The sequence below is a fragment of the Felis catus genome, chromosome E2 (assembly GCF_018350175.1).
Source record: "Felis catus isolate Fca126 chromosome E2, F.catus_Fca126_mat1.0, whole genome shotgun sequence".
In the NCBI taxonomy this organism is placed as follows: domain Eukaryota; kingdom Metazoa; phylum Chordata; class Mammalia; order Carnivora; family Felidae; genus Felis; species Felis catus.
This window is the reverse complement of record NC_058382.1, coordinates 13423852-13428961: the sequence shown is the minus strand read 5'-3', so window position 1 is coordinate 13428961 and position 5110 is coordinate 13423852. Positions and strand designations below refer to the sequence as shown.

The following is a 5110-nucleotide window of genomic DNA, read 5'->3' as shown; positions in this document are numbered from 1 at the left end:
CACACACTTAATGGCTTGAGAACAAGACAACTGGGGCGCCTGGGTGGCGCAGTCGGTTAAGCGTCCGACTTCAGCCAGGTCACGATCTCGCGGTCCGTGAGTTCGAGCCCCGCGTCGGGCTCTGGGCTGATGGCTCAGAGCCTGGAGCCTGTTTCCGATTCTGTGTCTCCCTCTCTCTCTGCCCCTCCCCCGTTCATGCTCTGTCTCTCTCTGTCCCAAAAATAAATAAAACGTTGAAAAAAAAATTAAAAAAGAAAAGACAACTTGTTAATCCTGGGGTGCCTGGGTGTCTCAGTCGGTCGAGCGTCCAACTTTGGCTCAGGGCATGATCTCGCGATTCATGGGTTCGACCCTGCATTGGCTCTGTGCTGACAGCTCAGAGTCTGGAGCCTGCTTTAGATTCTGTGTCTCCCTCCCTCTCTGCCCTTCCCCTGCTCATTCTCTCTCTCTCTCTCTCTCTCTCTCTCTCTCTCTCCCTATCTTTCTGTCAAAAATAAAAATTAAAATATTAAAAAGGAAAATGCTTAAAGAAAAACAATTTGTTAATCTTAGAGTCTTATGTTACAGTCAGATTAGAAGCCTGACACAAATATCTCCATAGGGATCCCCCAATATAATCTCCCTATTTAAGGTCTAGCCTATTAACAGCTTTAATTCCCTGTTGCTATGCCCAGTCCCATGTTCACAAGCTTAGGAGCAGGGTGTGAATATCTTTGGGGGTCACACTATTGCCTACCACACTCAGTTTCCACCATCTCCTCTCTCTGAGGCCTTCTCCACCCGGCAAGCACAGCCATACCCCCATAATAGCATCTGGGCCCTGAGTGTCCAGCCACTGTCCCTGGCACCACCCCCTCTCCAACGCCGAGGGCCTGGGGTTGCTTCTGGTTACAAGTCCACTGTGTCACATCTGCCACCATAAGGGTTGGGTGTTGTGGCAGTGAAAACACCTGCATTGGTCAGGAGATGGAAATGGTCAGCCCCCATAATAGCATCTGGGCCCTGAGTGTCCAGCCATTGTCTCTGGCACCACCCCCTCTCCAACACCGTGGGCCTGGGGTTGCTTCTGGTTACAAGTCCACTGTATCACATCTGCCACCGTAAGGTTCTTCTCCAGGGTCCCTGAATGCCGTCTAGGAACTTCACCGTGAGCAAATCTAAAGTGTATTTGAGGGTTGGGTGTTGTGGCAGTGAAAACACCTGCATTGGTCAGGAGATGGAAATGGTCAGCAGGAGTTCAGGCAGGCACGTGCGTGCCCTCTAGTGGATGGTTCCTGCTGCTGGAAGAGCAAACAGGGCCCTGGACAGGAGACAGGAGGGCTCAGCTTGGACAAAGGGCACATTCAGGTCCAGAAGGAGGCATATTTAGAGGGGATGAACTTATGGCTGCCCGTGGCTCAGCAGCTGGAAGACTGGTTTTTGCCAACGGTGTAACCACAAATCAGGACACCACTGGGTTATATTGCCAGGTTGGCTGAGGGAAATTCTGTAGACATTGGGATGCAAAAATATACATGACCGCAAATCGACATGTGATGTCATTAGACACGTTCTCTGATGTTCTCAGCATCCTGAGAGGCATGTTAGCCATGAATCAAAGTCATACCTTCATTTGGAAGAAGTATCTTGTTAAGAAGAAGATGATATGATAGGAATTCCTCTTTATCTTCAGAATCATATACCTTGGCATCATTCCTTAACTACGATGCCCCTAAAATGGACCTAGTTAACTTAGTTGGGGGCTGGCCAGTGTTGGGGTCTGGTTCCCACCACCTGCGAGCTGACAGCATCCTGTCCTCCAACTCCGGACCCCTCTCGGAACCACAGGAGCCTCTGATGCTCCGTCATTAAAGGAGGGGGCCTTTTGGATACAGGTGTGCTGATTCGAAGGCGCACATGCACCCCAATGTTTATAACAGCACGATCAACAATAGCCAAAGTATAGAAAGAGCCCAAATGTCCACCAACGGATGACTGGATAAAGAAGCGGTGGTATATATATATTCAATGGAGTATTACTCGGCAATGAAAAAGAACGAAATCTTGCCATGTGCAACTACATCGTTGGAACTGGAGGGTGTTATGCTAAGCGAAATTAGCCAGTCAGAGAAAGAAAAATATCATGCGACTTCACTCATATGAGGAATTTAAGATACAAGACAGATGAACATAAGGGAAGGGAAACAAGAATAATATAAAAACGAGGAGGGGGCAAAACATAAGAGACTCTTAAATACAGAGAACAGACTGAGGGTTACTGGTGGGGTGTTGGAGGGAGGGAGATGGGCTAAACGGGTAAGGGGCATCAGGGAGGACACTTGTTGGGATGAGCACTGGGTGTTCATAGAGGATGAACATAGAGGATGAATCACTGGCATCTATGCCTGAAATCATTATAGCACATATGCTAACTAACTTGGATGTAAATTTAAAAAGATTAAAAAAATTAAAAAAAAAAAGTAAAGGAGGGAGCCTTTTTACCTGTCGACCTCTGGACTCTGTGCGGGGGGACAGGTGGGGTGGGCTGTACCTACATGTGAGCAGACTCCTGATTGGCAGGTGTGGGGTCTGAGCGAGATCTGTGCGCCCCCTTGTGGCTCAATCCGGACCACCACCAGAACCCTCAGCTCCTGTCTTCTGTGCAGGAGCATTGACATGGATCAGGAAGCTCTGCATTATTTCTGAATTCCTACCACAGAGCCCCGACCGGGCACAGTCCGCACCGTTTCTCCCCGAACCCCATGACCACCGCAAGGTGTGGTCGGATGGGACATGCCAGTCTGCGCACGTGGGAGGTCACCACAGCTTGGAGGTGCTTTCCCATGAAGCTGCCCTGATCCTATAACTGGCCTAGTCTGTCGGACACGAAGAAGTACACGAGGTGCAGGGTTTGGGTGGCTAGAGGCTTTTTATATAATCAGTGTGTTTCATTCATTTTTTATTTTCAAAGCTAGGATCACGTCCAGTCGGGTCATTGATTGGGCCAGAGCAAAATGGCGGGTGAAATTTTTAAAAGAGAGAAAATCGTCTCATTAGAGATGAAAAGACAGATACTCTCCGGGCTCCCCATTTCTGTAAATTTTGTATGGCTTGAGTTGCTGTGATAGTCACATGGAGGATGAATACAGGCATTGGTCCAGTAAGGCAGGGCTGGCCTCACCGGCTGCAATCTGGGCAATCCTGCAGTGATTTGCAAGCGCCCTGCGCTGGGCGCCGGGGTGTGTCACTTCGAAGAACATGTGACTATTGAATTTGGGATTATGAGTTCGAGCCCCACGGTGGGTGCAGAGATTAATAGAAAAAAATTTTTACCTTGTGCTAGGCATCACTGTGTGCTTCTGACATCTTGAAATTCTCAATTACTTTGACCAAGGAGCCGTGCATTTTCACTTTACATTGGGTCCTGCCAGTTTTGTAGCTGTTCTGCCCCGAAGACTGACCACAGATTGATGGGCTCCTTTGGGACAGACAGGAATGAGGCAACCGAGGGCCGCACTACGTACTGTAGGCACCAGAGGGCGGCAGCACCACAGAGTAATCTGGAAAGATGGGAGGAGGAGTTTAGTGTTTGGTACTCTGTGTCCTCATAGGTCTCTAAGCGTCTCCACCCCTTCACCCTCTCCGCCCAGGTCACTGCAAGAATGTTCTCCAGCCCTAATGTACTTCAGATACGCATTCTTGACTCCACAGTCCAAGGTGGGGGCCTGGGTGATCATAATTATTCTGGTCACATAGGAATAGCAGTAAAGAGATAGAGAAACATCTACACTAGAGATAGGCATTAGGAAAATATTACCCAGACAGGGAAGGGAAAGGGTTTGTGTGTCCTGGTGATGGGGAAGAAAGCAACTGAGCTCCCCATTTTTTCAAAGGGAAGTGAAAAATCACTAAGTAGCCTCCGAGCATGTTGGGCAGAGGTGATTGGGGTTCCGTCCAGGGGAGCTGGTGCTGTTCCAGAGAGATCTCCCCTGCGTAGTGCCTGACAGAGAAGCCAGGGCTTTCCTGGGAACACTCTGAGACAGAACACACAGCACAAAGGGCTTATCAAAGGTGACCTGTAGTGGTCACCACTACAGGAAAGAACATCCGACGGGAGGGAGCCAGAACTGGTTGTGCTCATAGTGTGACTATCAGGGCTAGAATAATAATTGCCTTGTTCGAGCTGCAGTGGGGCTGCGTGACAAGTTCAGATGTCCCTGGGGTGGTAGGTCATCCACATCAAAATGATATCTCTGCTCTGATGGTTAAATGTCTCCTTTGGAACGATGAGGCCAAAGAGCCAGAACAATGCAGGCTGCCCATCCCCAGGGGAGCCTCGGGAGAGATGTTCCCACTGGGTGGTTGTTCCCCTCACACCCTGTCCCCTCCGTGGTCTGCCCTGAGTCAGGCTCCTTCCTCTGGGACTTCAGATTCATCATCCCTGCCCACGTGTCCCTGCAGATCCCTGCATCCCTGCCCACGTGTCCCTGGGAGGGCAGCCCCCAACAGGAAGGTGTCTCAGGCCACCAGCTGCAGGAATGCCGGGGCGCCGTGGACCCCAGAGGCAAAGACTCCTCGATAAAGGGAAGGTCAGTTCAAGAAGCCCAGGGCTGCCGAGCCCATCGTGGGTCCCTCGGCTCAGGGCTGCATGAGCGCCAAAAACTGTGGGAAGAAATCCAGTCTCTTCATGTGATTCCCAAAGGTACCCTTGACTCCAGAATGATGGCAGTCTAAAGAGCCCCATCTGGCTCTCTGGGGTAAGGATGGGTGATTTCCCAAGAAACAGTTGCTCTGGAACCATTTCCTGCGACTTTCAAGCTCCCACGTGATCTGAGGGGATTTCCACTATGCCCTATGCTGGAGCTTATGAGTGGGAGAAAGGCATCAAGAGACATTTTTAGGATTTTGAAACATGATCTCTTCGTTCTAACCATCTCTGGACGAGAGACAAGAGACTCTCCTCCTCTCTGCTGTGCTGCTGCCGGCTACATGCTTCACCTTTAGGGCGCCAGTGCGGCTGAATATCTTCAGAAAAGCCAGAGGCTTTATTTTTCTCTCTCTCCTTCCCTTTCTCTCTTTCTCCCTATTTTTCTTTCGCTTATCTTCTTAATACCGAGGTATAGGTAGTCTT

General features: G+C 49.9%; 1 protein-coding gene across 1 annotated transcript in view; it reads right to left on the bottom strand.

The window, feature by feature from the left end:
* Positions 1-3539, bottom strand: part of DMAC2 (distal membrane arm assembly component 2) — a 51959-nt gene extending 48420 nt beyond the window's left edge. Inside the window, exon 1 of the mRNA XM_045046485.1 lies at positions 3313-3539. The gene's annotated coding sequence lies outside the window, so the exon portion shown is untranslated. The remainder of the gene's footprint in view (positions 1-3312) is intronic.
* Positions 3540-5110: the final 1571 nt, after the last annotated feature.